Source organism: Sminthopsis crassicaudata, chromosome 6 (assembly GCF_048593235.1).
Source record: "Sminthopsis crassicaudata isolate SCR6 chromosome 6, ASM4859323v1, whole genome shotgun sequence".
NCBI lineage: Eukaryota > Metazoa > Chordata > Mammalia > Dasyuromorphia > Dasyuridae > Sminthopsis > Sminthopsis crassicaudata.
Genome location: NC_133622.1, coordinates 217,738,142 through 217,761,244, shown reverse-complemented (window position 1 = coordinate 217,761,244; position 23,103 = coordinate 217,738,142).

Sequence of the window (23,103 nt, the reverse complement as noted above, 5' to 3'; positions counted from 1 at the left end):
ATTGTCCCAGAGCATAATCCATCTCCCTGCAGTGATCCCAAGGGTAACCCACTCTTTGTGCCTTTTAGAGGGATGGCTGCTCCCTGAGAAACGAGGGCTAGGGACCTGCCTTGTGGGGGTCACCTTGCTGCTTTTAGTGCCCAGCTAGCTTCTGGGGGAAGGAGTCCAGACCTGGGACCTAAGTGTTGTAGGGGATGACCAGTGTGTGGAAATCCCAATGGCTAATGAAGCCTGGAATCTCCATTTGGCGGGGGTGGGCGGGGTGGGGGGAAAGACTTGGACTTGGTCACAGTATCTTAGAGACCCAGATTGGGCTGACTCCAGGCTGCCTCTTTGTCAGTTTGAGGCTTCATGTTCGGTAAGTGACATTTCAGGCTTTCAGAAGAGTCTCCCTTCCTACCCTACTGCTCTGCAGAGGGGAATCAGGAAATGAGTCCTAGGAGAGAGACACCATGTCGAATTTAACAGCAGCTTAGAATACTGGAGCTGGAAAAGACCTCAAATCCCTTCATTCTACAGAAAAGGAAACTGAGGCTCAGAAAGGTGAAGTGTCAGAGATCACATGGCCAAAAAGTGATGGAGACAGACTCAGATTCCAGGTCTCCTGACTTCCAGTGTAGGACTCTGCATGGAAGCTTGAAAGACAAGGGATTTAAAGTGGTTCTTCAAACATTCTGAAGAGCGTATGCTTGTTCCCATGGAGAAGAAGATAGGCGGCAGTTGGCACAAGCTACAGCAAGAGGGGTTCAGGGTGGCTGGAAGGAAGGCACTGCAGAGAACGAGCCTAGAGCACACTGCAGTGGGTCAGCAGAGAGCTGCAAAGGCTGTTCCCGAGGGGACTTGAAAAATAGGCCTGGTCTATGTGGGCTGCTGAGGTCCCTGCAGATGCTCCAGATCACCTCTCAAGGTCTTTCTCTGACCCAAAGCTCATGCTTCCATCCACAACCCTACGGGGAACCTCTGGGGAGCACAGTCTACTCCTAGATGCCCAGGTCAATCCCTGTTCGTCCTTTCTTACAGACCGGGAGCTCCCTGAAGGCAGAGCCCCATGTGGGGCTTTCCCTATGGCCAGCGCCCGGCACATAGTAGGAGGAGAACGGGTGCTTGCTGGCTGGCTGCTCCCCTGCAGTTACGGAGTTCTTATTCCTAATTGTCTCTGCAAACCCAGATCCCCACTCAGGCTTCTGCTGCTGCCCTCTGACCAGGGGCCCTGCCATGGCACTTCTAGGCTTGCAAAGCTCTTGGCACAAGCAGTCTCATTTGAACCTCCCTAACAATCCTGGGTTATTATCACCATTTTGCAGATAAGGAAACTGAGGTACAAAGAGCTACTGTCTTCACCGGGACTTGAATTCGGTTCTTCCTGACTCCAAAACGGTGGGTCTATGAGTTTAGCTAGAGTCCTGGAAGTTTTTATATCCTTGAAGAAAACCTAGGTCGAAAGACAGCCTCAGTCATTTAAGAGCTGTAGGATTGTGGCAGCTAGATGGCACAGTGGATAGAGCCCTGCCCCTGGAGTGAGGAGGATCTGAATTCAAATCCAGTCTCAGACACCTGACTACTGTGTGACTCTGAACAAGTCACTTAACTCCAAAAATCATATCTTGCCACAAAAGAAAAGAAAAGAAAAACAGTTGGATGATCCTAAGTAAGCTCTTTGCATTGGGTTTCTCAACTATAAAATAAGGATAATACCATCTATCTCACAGGGTTGATGTGAGAATCAAATGAGACTATCCGTAAAGTCCTTAGCACAGTGCCTCATATAGGAGATACTTAATAATTGTTCATGTGTTTCCATCCCTTCTTCTTTCCTTCTTTTCTCCCATCATCCTCCATCCCACCCTTCTTTCTTTCCTCTCTTCTTCCTTCCTTCCTTCCTTTCTTTTTATCTTTCCATCCATTGCTAACCCTGATCTTATTTTTAAATAATATTTTATTTTTTCCGATTACATTCAACGATATTTTTCAACTATCATTTTTATAAGATTGCGAGTTCCAAATTTTTCTCCTCTTCCCTCCCAAAATGGCAGCAATCTGATAGGGGTCATACCTGTGCAATCATGTAAAACATTTCCACATTGGTCATATGAAAAAAAAAAGAAACAGAACAAAAGGGGAAACACACACAAAGAAAGTAAAAAGAGCACGTTTCAGGTTCCATAGTTCTTTCTCTTGATTTGATGGCATTCTCCATCATGCATCCCTTGGAATTGTCTGGGATCATTGTATTGCAGAGAAAAGCTAAGTCACTTATAACTGATCATCACACAATATAACCCTGTCTGTCACTTTTGAGGAAACTGAGGCTTTAATTAATCAATCCATAAATAAACCAGCAAGGATTTATTTAGTACATACTTAGTACTAGGCATTCTGCTAGGTCCCAGACAAAAGTGAAACTAGTCCCTATACTCAAAAGGCATATATATATATATGTGTGTGTGTGTGTGTATGTATGTAGAGAGAGATACATATATATTGATATATATGTATATACATATATGCAGATGTGTATAAGCAATATGTATGTATATAATATGGGTATATGTATATGTATAAGCACATGCATGTGTATGAATGCATTTGACAAAAGCATGTAAATATCTGTATATATATATGCATATAAAAATGGTGCAATGAATACACATAGATATAGACACACATGTATGGATATATACGTAGTTATATAAATACACACAGTGCATACACATTTATACTAGATACACACATTCATACATGTGTATTTACAAATATACATGATCCATATATGTTCTTATATAGACAAAAAAAGAATGGATGTATTTGGCAATGCAATTATACATATGTGCATGTACCCACAAAGTAGATACAATTTTAGTGACTAGAGTGTGGGGTGGGGAGCCCCTGGCAGCTGAGGGGGAATCAGGAAAAGTCTCCAGTGCTTCTGCTATGCCTTGACAGAACCTAGGATTCTCAGTCAGAATGAGTAGTTGGTCCAAGATCCAAGACAGTTATTACCCCCATTTTACAGATGAATGAACTGAAGCAGAGAGAAAGGACATGGCTTGTCCAAGGTCACTGAGCTAAAGACCTCAGATTTTCTGACTTCAAATCTACTTTTCTCCAGTCGGTCTATGTCCTTGTTGTTCATTCAGTCCAGTCTTGTCTGGCTCTTTGTGGTCCCATTCAAGTTTTTATTAGAAGAGATTCTAGAATGGTCTGCTATTTCCTTCGTCAGCTCATTTTACAGATGAGGAAACTGAGGCAAACAGGGTTAAGTGACTTGCCCAGGGTCACACGGCTAGGAAGGATCTGAGCTTGAGAAGATGAATCTTCCTGACTCCAGCGCCTTCTCCACTGCATCATCCAGCTGCCTTTGGCCTAGTGCTATGTCAGGAAGTCAGGAAGAGCCACGTGTTGTGCTAGAGCAGGGGAAGGATTAAATACGACCATAAACACTTTGGACAATATAAAAGTTGTATTATTAACACAGAACTCTCTTGTAAGCCTTGTTGAGCCCAACCAAGCACCTGAGGAAAGCATCCCTGCTCAAGGGTAGCTCAGGACAAAGGCATCATCATTCTTGGAAAAACAATTCTAAGGAGGTATGACAGTGGTGGTGAGTCAACAGCATCATACACACAAAGGACTTGCGTTACTTGTAGTGTTCTCGCTCTGAGGGCTCACACCTGAATTTCCTTGGAAACCTGCTACAGCGTGTGAGGAAAAGCAGGATTATATACCCGAGTTGGAGAAATTGTCACAGCTGACCTATATATTTAAGAGTTGGAAGAGATTACCTCATGGATCCTTATGTCAACCAGTGACAGCCCCATTTTGCAGAATAGGCAACTGAAGTTCAGAGTAATTCGGTAATTTTCCCTTGGTCATACCACCAGTGTGATCAAGAAAATAAAAAGTAAAAGTAAATAATAAAAGTAAAGGTACTTATAAAGTAAAAATAAAAGGTACCTTTTGTACTTAGGTCTCTCCTGTCTGCTGTGCTCTCTTCACTACACCTAATTGCTTCTCTGTAAGTTCGGGATGTGCCAAACCAATGCCCTACCACCTGAACTTTACCATTTTGGGGAAAAAATCCATATATAACCAGGTATGCTTTAAACTCCAATAGAAACAATAGCAACCAAATCGACACATGATTTTTGAGCACTTACTATCTGCAAGAATATAAGTCCTATTTAGGGGTGGAGAAGGGTGGAGATGGGCAAGACTTGGTCCCTGTCTTCAAGGAGCTTATAATGCAATACAGTAAAGTTAATGAGACTGGTTTGTCAACCAGTGATTTGACAAAAAAAAAAAAAAGGGGAGTTCATTTGTCAGAACTTGGGACGTGGGTTGGGATCATAAAGAGAGACTCCACAGAGGTTGGAAAGGAGGATATAATGAGCAAGGAAGAGCAACATAAAAATGACAGGAGAAATATCCAAGGAGCAAGAGGAACAGTGTGGCCAGAGTGAGAGGTTAGAAACTCACTGTTTGGAACACTGGGAAATGAGTGTAAATAAACTGTTTGCATTTTTGTTTTTCTTCCCTGATTATTTTTACCTTCTGAATCCAATTCTTCCTGCGCAACAAGAAATTCGGTTCTGCACACATACATTGTATCTAGGATATGCTATAAGATATTTAACATGTATGGGACTGCCTGCCATCTAGGGGAGGGGGTGGAGGGAAGGAGGAAAAATTCAGAACAGAAGGGAGTGCAAGGGATAATGTCGTAAAAAATTACCCATGTATATGTAATGTCAAAAAAAGTTATAATTATAAAATTAATTTAAAAAGAAAAAAAAAAGAAACTGACTGTTTAAAAATGAGCCCCCTAATCTTCTCCATTTCCAAACTTATCAGTGTGGAGGCCGCTACCATCCTCCCTATCACCCAGGCTCCCAATGCGAATATTGTCATCTCATTATCTCTCAACATTGTCATCTCATTATCCCAAATCTGGTACCAAGGTCTGTTGGTTTTACTTTTTGTCCCATCTCTCATGGTCCTTATCACCTCACCTGGGCTGCTTGGTCTGTCTACCACTAATCTCTCCCTCCTCCAGCTGCTCCTCCATTCAGTCATAAAAGTGATTTTCCCCGAGTGCAAATCTCGCCCATCCCCACTCAAAGTCTTCTAATGTACAAACTCTAGAAATTCCAGGATCAAACAAAAAATACTCTGAATAGTATCCAAAATCTCTAATTACACAGCTCCCATCTGCTCTTCAGCCAGGGGCACTGGGATCCTTGCTGGAAATGGGGTCTTTTCTCTGGTTTGTCCCCCATGCCTTGGATGCTTTCCCCCATCTCTGCCTCAGAACTTCCCTGGATTTCTCAAGTTCCAGCTAAAATCTCATGTACAAGAAACCTTTCCTAATGCCTCTTAATGCTAGTGTCCTCCCTCTGTTGATTATTTCCTATTTATCCTGGAAATATCTTGTTCATGCATTATTATTTGCATGTTGTCTTTGTTATTAGATGGTAAGCTCCCTGAGGACAGGGAATTTCTTTCACCTTTCTTGATATGCCCAGTACTTAGCACAGTTCCCTGCACTGAGTAGGTCATTAATAAATGTTTATTGACTGACTTATAGGAGCTAAATTTAGGAAGGGAGAGCAAGACCAGTTTATAAAGGATCTTCAGGGCCAAGCTAAGGAGACTAGACTTTATATGATAAGCAATTGGGAAATGTTGAAGATATTTGAGCAGAATATAACATGAAAATGATGTTTTAGAAACATTAATCTGGTGGCCATTTGAAGTATGAATTTAAAGATGGGAAGGGGGGTCTAGTTATTATAGTGCCCAAGCATAAAGTGGTGAGGATTTGGAGCAAATTAAAGAGACCCAGAGCAAAGACAAAGATAGAACCGATAGCAGAGATAGCCCAGTTTTTTACTCCAATGAACTTATTTTCTGGTTGTCTCCCCTATTCGAAAGGGAAGAGTCAAGAATGACTGTGAGATTTCAAAGCTTCTCAAGAATCCTGAGGAGGGACGTCAGAGAGAAGAACAGGCATGGGGCCTACAAGCATTTGTTTAAAAATAAATACATGAAAATTAAAAAATAAAAAAGTTTCTTAATAGTGTTTTCAATATTTCCATACAAGAGTTTGCATTCTTTTTTTGCCACTGACACAAACAGCATTTAGGAAAACTGAACCGACCTGATTTTCAGCGATAATAAGCCTGGGGTTTTTTTGCCCTTTGCTTTGTTGTTGGAACAGAGTAGACTGACCGCCCTTGTTAGCTTACTAAATCTAGCAAGGGAAGATGCAGTTCCCTGGAGAATGCTCAGTCCTCAGGACAGAGCAGTAAAAAGCTCTACTTCTCTCTCTTTTTCCTCCTGCCAACCTTTCTTTGAAGTATTCATTTTAATGTGGCTTTTATGGCATCCAAGACGGCTCCAATGGTCCTTCTGAAGGATGCATTAGGAGGTGCAGTGCCCAGGGGGTAAGGAGGCGATTGTTCCACCGTACTGAGCCAGGCCATGTGTGGGTATCGTGCCCAGCGTGGGTTGGCACAACAGTCAGGACTTCGAGGAGCTGGAGAGTGCCCAGCGGATGGCAAACATCACAATGAAAGTCCATGATATTAAGCCATACAAAGATCCCTTGAAGGAACTAGAGACAGTCTAGACAAAGACAATCTTGGGAACCTTTCAGGAGGAACATGATGGCAATTTTCTAGACTTGTTTTGCTTGGCCCAGAATGGGCCCTTCATGATAGAGCATTGATGATAGGCCCCCAAAAAGTGTTCCCCAAATCTCTCTATCAAGTCACAGATGGATGTGCCCATGGGCTCCATAACGAAGCTGTGATCGAGGCTTTTCTTTATGACATCAAGGTGATCAGGCAGCTTCCCTGATGAAGCTGATTCTCTACCATCTTCTCATCACCGAACAAGGGATGGACTCCATTGTCCCAGCAACACATGAGTGTCCAGCTCTTCGCTGCCTGCTCCAACTGAGGGAAAAACAGACGGTACCCAGAGAGCTCAACTTTGCTTGCCATAGAGTTCCAGAGAAGACATTCATTGGGTGCTACGCTGGCACAGAGCACTCCATCAGTAATGTCCGGTTCTTCTACATGGCAATCACTGCCTGCCTCCCTCGAGGCAGAGATGAGGAAGCAAGAGATGAGAGGCTCATCTGATCAAAATGTGGCCGGTAGCTCTGCTGTCATATCCCTGAGGACACTCAAGATGCACAGACTTTATTCTTCTGTCCCTCACACCATGGGGGGACACATAATGTTCTTAGTCTGAAATCCAAGTCATGTCAAACCCCTGAGATAACCCAGGCAAGATTGGTGGGCTAAAGTCATTTCTTAGTCAGAAGGTCCTTTAGGATTTCATTCATACCTCTAGAAAGCCTAGTTCTTAAAAGAGAGGGGAGCAGATCCTAAAAAATTCTCTACCCAATGCCTGCAATAAGAGGTGACAGCAGGGTGAGTTAGTGGGAAGGTATTGTACGCCAATACGAGATTGGATGTGATTTCTAGAGCCAGCTGTGATTGAGCAGGTCACTGGCTCTTTGAACTTGTTTTTCTGTCTTTGAATGAGTGAATTACTTCAATCTGGAGATCCCATTATTAGATTTGTAACCAGTGAAGGTTAAGGACAGCAGGAGGCTACCCAGGCACAGAACTACCAGTAACAATCAAAATTTGGGAAAAAACTCCCATACCCAAAGTTTGGGTGGAATGAATTCATGATTTTTAAAAGAAAAATCAATATTGTACCCTAAGAAAAATCAGATGTTAAGAATACAAAGATGTATAGGAAAAGTATATTAAGTGATCCAGTGAAGAAAACTAAACCAAAAATCAATTCAAACACTGGAACAATTTTGGGATTGGGATTGGGTACTGCCCTCAGGGCAATCAACTCAAAATGTACCCTCAAATCAACTATTTAAAATAAATACAGTTGAAGGAAGTCCTAGGAAAAGAGCCTATAGCCTTGTCCTCTGAAGGGACAGCAGCTCCTGGGAACTGAAACTCTGGCACAACATGAAGCTATTTTGAGGGGTGTCGGGACGCAAACAGAGCAAGACAAGTCCATGCTGAGAAGGCGCCCACCTGAGATGCCATCTGGCAGCTTCCTATTTTAACTAAAAAATTTAAATGCAAGTGTTTCTATATTGCTGAAGGAATTTAAGTTCTATTAGCATACTCTAAGTGTTGGTGTCCCAGGTCAAAACTCTGATCAACCCATCCTACTTATGGCTCCGTGTACCTACTAGCACTAGATAGATAAAAGAATACAACGGTCATTGGAAACAAAACCTGATTAAAAATAATGGACACCGTTGGTATTATTTTACTAAATTTGAAGCACACATCCGTCCTTAAAAGAATTTATAAATCACAATGACTAAAGATGAATTGCTATTGTACGCAATCACTTTTATGCTGTTTTGCTTACCTGTGTTCAAGGCTGTACATAGTGGAGGGTGTAATTGTTGACGAGATAGAGTTTGTATGCCTTGTTGAAATAAAATTGATCGATAAAAAAAGAGGTTGGAAAAAATCATTTCTAAGAATCCATTTTAAGAACTCTAAGCACTGCATTCTAATGTAATACCCAAGTATTTGAGACAAGCAGCCTTAAACCTAAGCTGGTCCTCAGGTGAATGAAGGTGTATGACAGGAGACAGAGTGCCCAGGATATGGGCAGGAGGGGATCAGCAGGGGGCCAGCAGGGGACCAGCAGGTAGAGGAAAGCTCATCTCACTCACTGCACCTGCTTCTTTTGGAGCTAATTATTTCTCCTAATTAGATGCTGAGCTATGGTAACGCTGAGGATCAGCAAGTATCTCAGAGCCCCAAGACTCAGTATCACACACACTCATTTCCCACCTGCCCCAGGAACTTCTTCATCCTAGATCTTTAGCCATGTTACTCACAGTTGAAAAGTGACCTGTGCCTCTGCAGCCTCTCCCTCTGCTTGGAGGCTAGAGGGCTCTCCTAGAACTTTCCTTTGGAGATGCCCAAGCCAATCATCTTTCCATTTCCCACCAGGCTGTACTTCTCCATCACTCCTTCCCAATGAAGGCCCTCTCTCCCCTCCCCATCAGCTTCCTGTTACGTGTTACTAAGTCACTAAAGCACTCTGTGTTCAATTTCTAGGCACTGCACACAAAGAAAATCAAGAATTTCAATCATTGAATCATTTCAATCATTCTATCAGGGCAGCCAGAAGGTGCAGTGGAATAGAGTTCCAGACGTGCAGTGGGAAGCATTGATCTTGTGGAGTTAAAATCTGGCCTCAGATATTTACTATCTAGCTAGAGAAGGAAATGGTCAACCCCTCCAGTATCTTTGCTAAGGAAATCCCAATGGGGTTACACAGAATTAGACATAACTGAAAAATGACTGAACAACAACAATCAAGGACTTTCTATCATCACTGAAGTCACACCAGAGTCTCCCTTCTCTTTTCCATTATTAGCTGGACCAGCTCTTACATCTAAGGATAGAATTTTATTCCCATCCTGGGGGAGGGGAGCAGGGAGGAAGTGTTACATTTCAAAAAACTGGATGATTTATAACTGGAAGATTTAGAAATCTCTACATTTAGAGATCATCTATATTTGACAGATTTAAAAATTAAGGTTTAGAGGGGGAAAGTGTGACTTTGCCCAGATTACATATGATATGGTTCTGAATGGTGGGCCTAGTGGGGAAAAATAGAGAAAATTGATCCCTAGGGCAGACAGGGAGAAGGCACTGATAGAGGTCAGTTTAGTTCCCATCTTCTGGTTTTCGATCCCATCAGTTTTTGATCCCATCTTCTGGTCGTCCAGTCTGAAATCCAAGCCATGTCAAATCCTGAGCTCCACCCCTCTGTAGGGGTCTTGGGCAGTCTCATCTTGCCATGTCCTGCCAGAAATCCCAGTCATGTCCCTGAGTTTGAATTTTCCCTATAAAATCAGCTGATGGCCAGGCCATCCTCACTGCCCTCCTTTGGGTCAGTCCACCACAGCAGTTGTCTGCTCCCATACCCCCCCAATGCTACTCCCCCTTCTTCTTCTCAATCCCACTTCTCCTCCTTATAGCTAACTAACTCTTTTAGGTTGCTAATCCTTTCAGGATTTAGCCTTCTAGTTAAGGACATGTCCCAATCTCATGGTGCTCCCTTTCTACTGGGTAATTGTGAGTTCCACTGAGGAACTTGTCTTTCACATGCTCCCCCACTCTAATTCATATTTACCATTCCCAATGTTCACTGTATCCCTTCATTTTGCCTGTAACCTTCTCCCTAAATAAGCCTGTCTTGCCAAAGAGAACAGCCGCTGTGAATTCTTCACATGACCAAACCCCAACTTTTGGTGCTTCTCCTAAAGCACATCATCTTGTACTTAAAGAACAACATTTAGTGCTACATCAGCCACATCACATAGTTCTAAGCAACATCACCTTGATTCAAATCTGCATATTCAGGCCAAATCTAGGGGTCTTTCCACTTCAAAAGGAAACATTTATTCAACGCCATAACAATCAGATTAACAAAGGACGACTGTGATCTAGAAACAATAATGCAAGATTCATCTGGAGGATCAAAAGTCAAACTCTCAAGGGAAAAAATTTATAAAGAAGGAAGGAGATGGAAACTACAAAACAACAATTAGGTATTAATTTTAACAGTCAAAATAAATGAGGTGTTGGAACTGCACTTAAACACTACTGCAGAGAGCACCACTTTGATGGGCCAGCCACGTGGTTGAAATGTCAAATATACATTTTGCCTAAAAAGCTATTTTCCAGAGAACTCATACAACTGCTCACATGGGGTTCAGAAGAAGCGAGGCAAGGACACTCTTAAGGTCTCTCTCTGGCAAAACAAGAATAGACATGGGAGACGATGACACAGGACCATCCAGCATACCGTGCCCACTCAAATAATGCCCTATGCTTTATGAGCAAAACATAGAAATGAGTGGGCAAATTTAGAGATCTCTACTATTGAGCCTGCTTTGCAGTAAAGTTTTCTTAGATGGTCTTGATCTCATCAGCAATAGTTGGACACTTGGACACCTTATACCTTGTGTCCAACAAGATGACATCATCAAGTACAAAGGCCAACAATTAATCAGTGTTTAAGGGCAGGAGACTGCCTTGTTTTGTAGTACTTAATATAATACTTGGAAAAGAGTAACCGGTTACACAATTTATCTTTCTTGATGTTATGTGAAAGGGTTCTGAATTTAGAGGTTCATAAAAAGTTCATCAACTTTATAATTGATTTCTATTGTATTCCTATGCGTGTTATTTTATTTACTTTAAAATATTATTCTCAGAAAGCATCCACAGACTTTGCCAGACTATCAAAAAGGTCACCCCTCCCCCCCAAAAAAAGGTTGATAAGCCCATTAGCTTTTACTTCTTTAGCTTTTTTCTTTGTAGCCACAGGATGACTCTCCTTCCTGAGCCTAGAATAAGCGGGGTCATATCAGGCAGTCATATGACCCCACTTCTTCTAGGGGTCATATCAGGCAGAGATGGGTTTAAATCCCACCTTCTACTATTCACAGCTTTGTGACCATGGAAAGCTCCTTCATCTCCCTGAGCATCAGTCCTTTCTGTGAAAGAGACATGATGAAAATCAGGGGAGGAGCTACTTCATCTAGTGATTCAAAGGAATAGTCCCAGGCCGGATCTTTATCTTTTTAATTATGTCCCACAAAGGCGGTTATTTTTGATCTACACTTACAAAGAGATAAACACAAAGAGATTGCTTTGTCTTGTGTAAAGGTTCATCGAGGATCCAAGTCTGGTTTGAAATGCCCCTTGTTCCCAGACAGAAAGATATGGCCCCAGCACAAGCCAGAATTGTCACCACAGGATATGGCCAAAGAGGCAATTCAGGAAGAAGCCTGGTTTAATTATCTTTGGTAATTAGCTAATGTGTCCATGAAATTCTCAGTAAAGGTTAATAGGTTTAACATTCTTAAAGCCTTGATTGGATATAGAATTCTTTCTGTGGCTCATTTTGTAGTCAGTGAGGGAACTTGCAATTATTAGTTAAGAGAGAGGATTCATAATTGGTTCTCACACCAAGAGGAAAATGGTCTCATTTATTCTAAAGAGTAATTATTCCTGGAAGTGTTGATGGTATGTGTCGGGCCCAGCCAGCCCTTTTCCAAAGTCCTCCTTCCTTCCTCCTTCTTGCCATGTCAGCATGGTACGCAAGTGGTCCTGGGGTTTGAAGGTCGGCAGAGCACAAGTTCTGGTAGGTTTAACCAATTGGGAAGATGCTGCAGAGAGACCAATGTCAATTCTGTGCCTATGAAGTTCAGAGCCTCGTCACCAGGTTGGCCTTTGGGTGTGTGCTCTTCAGCTACAACATATTTGCCATCTATTTATTATCTTCTTTGTGATCTCGAGGAAGCCGCGTCTTTTCCTGGACATCGGTTTCATCCCCTGCAAAATGAGGAATATGGACTAAATGGTCCCTCAGGCCCATTTTGATTTCTGTGATCATCGTGTTGTTGCTTGTCCATCATTCTTGAAGGGGACCACGATATCAGGGAGGGGATGTCATGACATGCAAGAGAACCGGATTTCAGTGAGGGCTGGGCAAGGTCACCTGCTTCACTTTCCCTTCCAGAGCCATCTGGATCCAATGGCGAGATAGATCAGGATGACTGGAGATGGCTCTGGCTGCAGTGGGAGACCCAGGCCTTTATAAGCTAATGTATTTAATGATGATCCTAGAATTTAATCAAAATAACAAGGGTTGCAATCTCTGTTGTTGAAGGAAGTTGGACTTGGACCAACAAAATCCCAGATCCTTGAAGTTTGTGAATATGTAGGTATCCGATCTAGTCAGGAAGACATATGTAAATGGGCAAGAAGGGAAGAGGAATATGATCTTGAGCAGGAGTAGTAAGAATAACTGGGATCAGAGCTACATGCGGAAAAAAAAAAAAAAAGTAGCAAGGTAAGAAAAATCTGGCCCAGGGGTCAAAGCAGAAATCCTGTGCCAAACGAGGCAAGTGGAAGTCAGAGATACAGGCTGTATTTCAATTTCCAGGAGTCAAAGATTCTTAGAAGGGGCCAGAGATGAGAACCTAGGGTGGAGACAAACGTAATGGGAATCAGGAACGTGATGGGAGCCAGCAGTAAACAACTCAGTGGTGGTTCCTTGAGGCTCAGAGTGCTTTTGGACATGTGTTCACTGCTACCCTTCTCCTTCTTAAAGGGATAATATAGTCAGAAGTCAGGGCCTGCACGGTACTAGTGTACGTAAATTGGATAGCATCAGTCTGTTTCTCCCAAGTGTGACCTGAAGAGAGAAACGAGCCACAATACTGGGGCAGCAGGCAGGCTTAGGTTCAGAGATTTGTTGTTCAGCCCTTTCCTGAATTGTGACCCCATTGGGGCTTTTCTTGGAGTGGTACCGCATTCTTTTCTAGCTCATTTTTCAGATGAGGAAACTGAAGCAAACAGGATGAAGTGACTTACCCAGGATCACTCAGCTACTAAGTGTCTGAGGCACTCACATCTTCCTGACTCTAGATCCAGTGCTCTGTCCACTGTGCTACCCAGCTGCCCAGTTTCAGAGACACTGAACATTAAATCGATCTTTAAGAGATGAGTCCTTTAATTGTAGACAGAGAAGGTGACATGACAGTGTCCTGGGCTGGGGATCCCTTCAGATAAAGGCCAAAGGATTTTTAAAGTGTAAGCTCAGAGCCCCCAGAACCCCCTGAGAATCCCTCCGTTCTGGACCTTAGCTGGAATCATTAATAACAGTCACTGACATCCTACAGTCCATTAAGATTTGCCAAGCACTTTGCATTCATTCTCTCATTTGAGCCTCACAAGCCTGGAAGGAAGGTACTCAAGGAACGCTTATCTCCATTTCAAAAGTAGGAAAGTGAGACAGAGTAGGAGACTGACCAGTCCACAGTTACCGCCAAGAAGAGGCAGAGGCAGGATTCTCTTTCTCCTCAGTCTTCCCACTGGACCACACTATTTCTCTCCCTGTCATTTAACCTAACCTTCTATACATTTTGTTGACGGTCATTAATGGCTAACAGACTATTAATAGCCATTCCTGGCTCTCACACTGGTTCCTCTTTGGTTAATGAATTCACAAGAGATCTCTTTTCCAACTTAGTCCCTTTGGATTCTGGTTATTACCTACCACAGAGGCAGGTCCTGGCTCCAAAGGTCCAAGTATCAGGGGGAGAAAGGAAAGTTAACAATATAGCCAGAAGGGGATTGCTTTGTGTTGTCAGAATCACAACTTGGGTAGCCACCCTCCGTGTGAGATCCACAGGGCAGGACCAGTTAGAAATAGTCATGGTAAGGACTCATTCTCTCTCTCTGGCTTCATCTGGATCCACATAGAACCACTCGGTGGAACCCATAAAAGCTGCCTCATTCATCATACCATACCTAGTTCCTAGGGAAAGGCAAGGCTGCTGTCCATTACACAGTGGAAAGAGACTTGGATTTGGAGAGAACCAAGGTCAGGAGTTCTTAATCTGGGGACTGTGAACTTGGCCTTTTTAAAAAAAAATTGATATTATGCATAACTTATATCAAATTGCTTACCATTTCAGGGAAGGGAGAGGTGAAAGAGAGAGAGAGAGGGAGAGAGAGAGAGGGAGAGAGAGAGAGGGAGAGAGAGAGAGAGAGAAAGAGACAGAGAGACAGAGACAGAGAGACAGAGAATGAAAGAGAGACAGAGACAGAGAGTCAGAGACAGACATAGACATAGAAAGACAGAGAGAGAAAGAGAGATAGACAGAGAGAGAGAGACAGACAGACAGACAGAGAGAGAGAGAGAGAGAGAGAGAGAGAGAGAAAGAGACAGAGAGACAGAGACAGAGAGACAGAGAATGAAAGAGAGACAGAGACAGAGAGTCAGAGACAGACATAGACATAGAAAGACAGAGAGAGAAAGAGAGATAGACAGAGAGAGAGAGAGACAGACAGACAGACAGACAGAGAGAGAGAGAGAGAGAGAGAGAGAGAGAGAGAGAGAGAGAGAGAGAGAGAGAGATTTGAAACACAAGGTCTTGCAAAAATGAATGGTAAAAAAAATCTCTCCTTGCATCTATTTGGAAAACTAAAATGCTATTAAAATGAATGTTGAAATTGTCTTTCCATGTCACTAGGGAAAATAAGATAAAATCATCAAAATATTTTTTAAGTTCTATTTTATATAATTGATTTGCTTCTATACATTTAAGAAACATTTTCTGAGAAGTCTTCACTTGACTGCCAGAGAAGTCTACAATACACAAAAATGTTTAGGAACTTAGGATGTAAGTTCTGATCCCAACTTTGTGACCTCAAAGAAGTTAGTTCATCTTGCTGGACCTCAGATTTCTACTCAAAAAAATCAGGGGTCTGAGCTAAAGGATGTCCAGTTTCCCTTCCAGATCTAAATTTACAATCATTTTCTAATATCCTAAGGATTCACTGAGTATCAACTCTGTGTCCAGCATTGGGGAAGGAACTAGAATGAAGACGTGTCCAGGACATGTTCCTTTTCCTGAAGGGCTTACGGGTGAGTTACCTGGACAAGACTGGCTGTTGTTGAATACCATACAAACAGGAGTGGATCCATTTCATTGAATGCTCAAAAAGTGTTGGAAGAATCACAAGAATTTAGAGCTGGAAGGTCATTTCTGAAGTCGAGACTTCCTGATTCCCACTCCAGCTCTCCCCTGATGATGTCCTAAGTAACTAGGTGGAGTGTGCAGAAAAAGGCTGACATACTGATAAAATTACTCTCTGAAGCAAGCAGGGCTGGGTATTGGTGAGCATCATTTTAACCTTATAGTTCCATCCTCTAGAGAGGTCTTAGGTAGCCCCACTTTGCTGTGTCCACTCAAAAACCCAAGTGATGTGCAGGTTAAATTTCCCCTATAAACCTGTCCATGGCTCCTGCCATTTTTCTGACTCCCTCGGCACTCTGCCTCATGGTGTCTTTCTCCTTCTTAGAGCTAACTGTCTCTTTTAACATACTAAATCCCTTTTAGGATTTAGCCTGCCAGCCAAGGGCATACTGCGATCTCATGGGGTGTTCCCTTTCTCCTGGTTAATTGTGAGTTCCACTAGGGAACTTGTCTTTTCCATTGTTAACTGTTAAAACCCCTTTCCTTGCTTAACCTTATGCTCTCCCGACTCGATTTCATATGTACCATTCCTGGGGCCTATTGTATCTCTTCAGTTTGTCTGTTATATCTTCTTCTACATAAACCTGCCTATCTCAATCTCATCATTTTGTGTTGAAATTGCTCTCCCTGAATACATCATTGTATACCAGCACCAAGCGTGTTGTAGAGTGAATTCTTATTTAAGTATGAGCTCATTCACAGGCCTCTGACATACCTTCAAACTCTGTGATTCTATGAAAGAGGAGCTAAAAGAAACAGGAAAATTCCCCCTAAATATACCAACCCTTTCACATGACTGGGGTCCCTGACACAAGAGTCATGTTTGCGAATGTTCTCTGCTCCAATTAAGCCAATCTCCTCACTTTTTTGCAAACTCCTCCTTACTTTTCTACCTGTCTGGTACAACCTCCAGCATCCCACATGGAAGGTAGTTGCCAAACATGTGACTCTGTCAACACAAAGCAGTAATTGTTCAAGTCATTGAATTCAACGTCCAGCAATCTGCGAAATTTGTTCTTCAAAAAGAACCTATTTTTGATTTGTCATTGTGAAGAGCTAACTCTGCTGCTCCTTCCCTTTTCTCTTCATCTTGGGGTTCCCTTTCTTCCACCTCCAACTCCTTCTGCTCCTCAGCCCCTGGTCCTGACCCCAAGCCATCACAATAGAGTTGCTAAGGATGTAGGAGTCAGAGAGAGAGAGTAAATAACATTATTTTACTTCCCTGCTGCAAAGGTGGGATCAGGAAATACTGATCTCATTTTACACATAAGGAAATTGTCAACTAAAAACATAAAATGGCTTTCTGAAGGAAAAACGATCAATAGACGTCAGACTTGGGACCAGAATCTGGGCCTTCGGACACAAGGGCCCACTTACTCTCCCAGGCAAGCAGGGAAGGGCACTGGTGAGCATCAATTTATCCTTATGGTCCGACCCTCTGGGGAGGTCTTGGGTAGCCCCACCTTGGTGTGTCCAGCCAGAAATCCCAGTGATGTCAAACCCCTGAGGTTAAACCTCCTCTATACGTCTGCCCATGTTTTTTACCTCAAACAATCATGCTCTAGAGTAGATGAAAGCTTATGTCTGAAAAGATAGGAAGGATTTGTGAAGCATCCCCACTGGGCTTTGGAAAATGATGGGGTTGGGAGAGCTCTTCCATTTCCTTCGCCAATGATGAAGGTCAACAGGGTGAAATGCCCGGGGCCACACAGCTAGGAATCATCTGAGGTCACCTTTGAACTCAGGTCTTCCTCAGCATTCCACCCACTGCACCACCCAGCCACTTCCCTAATTGGCAGAGAGCACAGGGAAATGCAGTCATTTGTAGCAGGGACCCCAGCCACATGAAAGGACTGCTATCCTTTGGGGGAATTTTCTCACTTCCCTTGGCTAAGTGCCCAAAACTAATGAAATCAGGGGCTCCATTAAGAAAAGCATTGTGTGGAGGATTTGGGAGCCCTCAGATCTTGTAACTTGTTTTGTGTTTTATTCTGAGCACCTTCTTTTTGTTGTTGTGTCAGGTCTTTTCCAGTCATGTGCCATTCTTCATTATCCCTTTGGGGCTTCCTTGGGAGATACAAGAGTGGCTTGCCATTGTCTTCTCCAGTTCATTTTTACAGATGAGGAAACAGAGGCAGGCAAGGTGCCCAGGATCACACAGCTAATGCGAGTCTTGAGGTTGATTTGAACTCAGGTCTCTCTAACTCCAGGCCTGCTGCCCCTCCATTTAGGAAGAGAAGGTTCAGCCCAGTAGTGATAGTGATAGACCTTGGGTCTATTGCATAGCAGGATCGGTTTGCAGGGCTTAGAGATGCTGGAGAAGAGAAGGTCAGGGGTCAGACAGATGGGCTATCAGAGTTGTTCTGCTCAGCCCCAGGAGGAAGGGACAAGTTGCTCTGGGACACTTGGCAAAGGGACATGTTTGGGGCCATATAGGATAGACATAATTGTGGTTTTCCAAAAGGGGGACTGAACGGCTTGGGAGGTTGTGGGTCACCCCACAGAGTAGTGAAGGCTTCACAGTGATATAGAAGGGATACTTCTTTAGTTACTCTTTGGACTAAATGATCTCTGAGATCTCTTCCATCCCAGGGTTCTACAAGTCATACCACGTTTTCTTTACACTGCTTTCGCTGCTTTTGTATTTCTTCTATTTCTGTTATTCTTTTTGGGCAACAAAGCTTGAATTCTTCCATTATCCTCTTCCACAGTATTTTGGAAGTGAGTTTGTAGTGCAAGCCGGGGCTGCCCTGGAAGCTCTTGTGTCTAGGAGACCAAATTTTTGCCGCCTGGGCCAATTAAGAGCATCATTAGTTGGTAGGTCTAAAGCAGGAAGGGACCTTCAATGTTATCTAGACTGATATCTAACCAAGATAAGGAAAAGGAGGCTCCTACGGTTAAGTGATGTCACCAAAGCCACGCAGTATGAAGTGACTATTTTTCATCACTTAAACTTTCCTTTGACTTGACAACTGTCATTGTTTATACTTTTAACCTTCCTGTCATTCAGGCAGTTTAAAGAAGTTTCATTGGAGCTCAGGTCCTTCTCACTTTTATCTTTTCTTCTAAGGGAGTATTAGCTTTAGCACTTTTCTAGCAAGTTCATGATAGACGGTTGATTGTGACATTACTATTGCATCGGTAGCCAGTTATTGCCTTTCTATTAAGATATAATCAGTTTTATTTGTGTGTGTGTGTGTGTGTGTGTGTGTGTGTGTGTGTGTGTGTGTGTGTGTGATTTCATTGAGTACTCACCACATTCTATGCCTCGACTCCCCACTGAAAGTATTCATGATCTATGGGCCTGCAATGTCTCTGTTCATGACATCCAAACTACAAATCATTAGCCGCTTTCTTTTCTTTATCTGAAATGTATTGTCTAACACATTTTTAGCTGCCTGTATATTGAAGAATTGATTAATAATCTAAATGATACATGGGGAAATAGAAACAGCATTGAATTTGTTGTTGGAAATTCTGGCTTTATCTCCATGCTTTTCCACTTGCATGATTATGGGAATGAAGGCTGGGGCTCAGTTTCCGCATCTGTGCAGAAACTCAAAGGGTTGGACTACATCCACCTTCTTAGCATTTTCTGTGTGATGGACCCCTTTAGCAATCTGCTGAAGCCCGTGGGTCCCTTGTCCAAATCATGCTTTTAAAATGCATCAAATAAAATATAGAGGATTACAAAGGAAACCGGTTATATTTAAACACACTTGTCCACTTAAAAAAAAAAGTTCCATAGACGCTAAGAGAAAACTTCTTGTTTTAGAAGATGTTAAGTTCTGTGAATTCTCCTCTTCATCTTCAGCTTCTCTACTTCTAACAGATGTTGGCTCGTGAACTGCAAGAACTTCATGGTGGTCTGTTGGCTTGGGTCTGGCCTGTTTCTTTCTAGGTGAGTGGACCAAGTGTACCATGAAATGATGTTTCGTGTTTCCTCTGGACTCAAGGTGAAGTAAATTCCACTATAGTCCTTATTTGTCTCTCCAAAAAGACCCTTTGCCCACCCTACCCCCTTCTTTTTGGCAACATTTTTATGCCTTCTGGTTTCATTTATAGCAAAAACAAAAAATTCAATACAGATGTCGCTAAGTTTCCTTCAGAAGGGTTTCGACTCATGCAGTTGGACAAAGATTGTACATTTAGAGCAATGGTATGTTACTTTTAGCAGATGCGCTAATATATATATATATATATCAGTAAGTAAGCAAACATTAAGCGCTTATTATAACATGATAACTACTGCAGTATGCATTGCTAACTCACAAAAAGGCAAAAAATATAGTCCCTGGCTCAAAAGGCTCATATTTGATGAGGAAACAAACATGGAAACAACTAGATATATGAAGATATGCTCAGTGAATGGGTGACAGTCTCAGAGGGGGAGGCCCTAGAAATGGGGAGACTGAAGAAGAGTTCCTGGGGAAGGAAGGATCTGAGCTAGCCTTGTGTGTGATTGTTGCAAGTTCTTTTTCCCATGTCACCACCATCCGTGAGGAGGCAGAAGGGGGCCTGCACCGGCCTGGAGGAGATTTTCTATTTCTCTTTTTCCTTGTTGATGGGTCTTCATGGTCAGAACAATCCTAGCTAAGCAGCCAGCCTTCTGGTTAAAAACAAAAACAAAAACGTCTCTATACTTAGCTAGGCTGGGCCTTGGCCAGAAAACTGAAGTCACGGGAGACAAGGGGAGGCTGAGAAGGTGGTGACCAAGTGCTTAATCCCAGTCTCTGTGGGGTGAGAGAAGCTATCAGAGCTTGTGCTCTGCCGGCCCAGCCCTCCACGTGAAGGACTCAGCAGCACACCGCCTGGCATCCTTGAGGAGGAATGGACAAACAAGAAAGGATTGATGGAGGGTCAGGTGAGAAGAGGATGATCGCAGGGACTGACTGAGAGCAGCCGGGGAAATAGTGTTGTCACTGACGGAAGCTGGGAGGAAAATGCTACAGAGAACAGATTCCAGGTGATGCTGAACGTGAAGGATGGAGGTTCAGATGAGAGGCCGGGCGATGGAGGAGGATTGCAGCTCCGCTCAGCCTTGAGCCAAGTAAAGTCAAAGGTTTCCAAGTTTAGGCAGGTGAGGAGGAAGGAAGATGGGAGTGTTCAGAAAGAGACAAATCCCAGCGGATGCAGCAGCTCCAGAGCTAAGGCCCAGTGGGAAAGGAAGGGAAAGGAAAGCCCTAGAGGGCTCGCAGAGACCCTTGCTAGCCAGCAATAGGTTATTTTTGCGCCAATTCCAGTTCAGACTTGGTAGTCAAGACAAACACAAAAATGATCATGGGCCCTCTGGACACTTACAGTCTATCGGAGGACCACACAGCTAAGTGAAGCCAATGGGAGCTGGAGATTTGGGGGCACTACCCAGCAGGGAATCCGGTTAGATTTCACAAAATGACCCCAGAGATGAGCCTTCTGGAAGCTCAGAACTGGGAATGGGCTTTCCAGACATGTAAGGACAGCCACGGGGTGGAAGGCCTCGGTCAGGGGGCAGCGAGTAGTACATTTTGATTAGAAAACAGAGCATGAATAAGAATAGCCAACAAATGCAATACTTTGTGGTCTGCCAGGTGATTTACACATATTACTTCCTTTGATCTCAAAACAACCCTGTGAAGTTGGTGCTGTATCTCCCCCATTTTATGAATTAGAAAACCGAGGCAAAAATAGGTAGTCCCTTACTCAGGGTCCTATCGATCATAGGTATCTGAAGCAAGATTCAAACTCAAGTCTTCCTGACAAGCTCTACGACACCGCAGAGCTGCCCATGATGTTGTGGTTATGTCGTGGTTGTTTGTCTTTCCTTCACTAAGAGGACCATGACATGGGGAGGGGGTGCCATGACATGCAGGTGAGTTGGATTTCAGTGAGCCTCACTGTCCCCTCCAGAGCATCTGGGTCCAGAGATAGATCAGGATGACTGGAGGTGGCCCTGGAGGCAGTGGGCAACTTTGGCCTTTTCAGCTTAAACAGTTTGACTCAGTTTGACCGAGGAACATCCATTCAGAAGGCTAGGCAGCAATGGAGACAAAGAAGGACTTCTCTCACCCAGTCCAAAAAAAATCTAAATAAATCCATCAATCTGGGAGCCTGGGATAAGGAGGAATGTGAAAGAAGTCTAGAAAAAGCCCAGAACTAGACCGTGAAAGTCTTTAAAAGCTGAGCCAAGCATGGAGAAAATGAAATAGAGCTGGCAGCTGTGTATCAATTGTTCCTTCTAAAAGGAAGAGCTTTTGTCCCTTTCTTTGAAAGGGAGGAAAAGGGGTAAATCCTGCTCCCTGCTACCTATGTTCCCAAATGCAAAGGGGGAGGTTCAAGCTGAATAATCAATATTTCTCCAATGGGAGAAAGTCACTTTTATCTAGACTTAGCTAAGTGAATGTATACTAATAACCAAAGTCTTCCATTTCAATTTAAAAAACAAACATTAATCTCCATTCTGACTTTGCAAATACTATGAAAAACAGGTATAAGATAAAATATCAGGCGAGTCAGTCTCCCTTTCCATTTTTTGTCCTCATTCTTCATCATTCTCAAGCCCCAAACACTTATTCTGTCTACGTTAAGTTGGCAAGACAACAATATATCTGACCCAGAATTTTGTTGTGACACACGCAACTCCTGAGAGTTCCAATACCCCAAACCAAACCAGTAAGGTTATTGGGTTGGAAGCCAGGCTCCTCCTTGTGATTCAGTTTCAGACTCTGGTATTATCTGGTTGTTCCTTCATTCCCACTGGGCCTCAAGAATGAGATTTCTTAAGGAACCTACAATCTAGGATCCCTCCAGCCTTTCATTTTATAGCCCGAATGCAATAGCCCCTGGAGGCCATGACCAACATCTGAAGTTCTTCCTGCCAAGAGTGTAGCTTTATCTACCAGACTCAGTTTCTATTATTCTTTTTTTGGAGCAGAAGCCACCCTGTCACATTTCTCCCACGTCTCCTCTGGATGGCACTCTAAATAGTCTAAGGAGAAGATCGACTTTGGCTCATCATAGATCGGTCAGGGAACAGACCTTTCCTGGTGCTGGGTTCGGCTCTTATTATTATTATTTAGCCCAACTGCTTTTCAGACTCTTGTCGGAACCTTAGCTTTAGACTGTCCTCAGAGACCCAGACTACCCATGGGGACCTCCTCATTTCCTCTAACTATATCTGGTTTTCATTTGATAGTGGTTTTACCTCATTTTTCTTATGTGTCTCCTTCCCATGTTCATCACAAGCCACTGTGGCTTCCTTTTCCTTTTCCAACTTCTGTCCACTTACGCCTCTGATTGTTCTTTATGACTCCAACAAGCCATTTGTTCCCCTCCACTGATACTTGAATAACTTTGAACAGATGCTTTCCACTCTCTTCCTTCCTCTGCAACCTCTCTGTGGTTCTGGCCATCATAAGGAGGAGGAGGCGAGCTGGAATGCTTAGAAAAATCATACCCCTGTGAAAGGTCCTTTCTCTGTGGTAATAAATCAT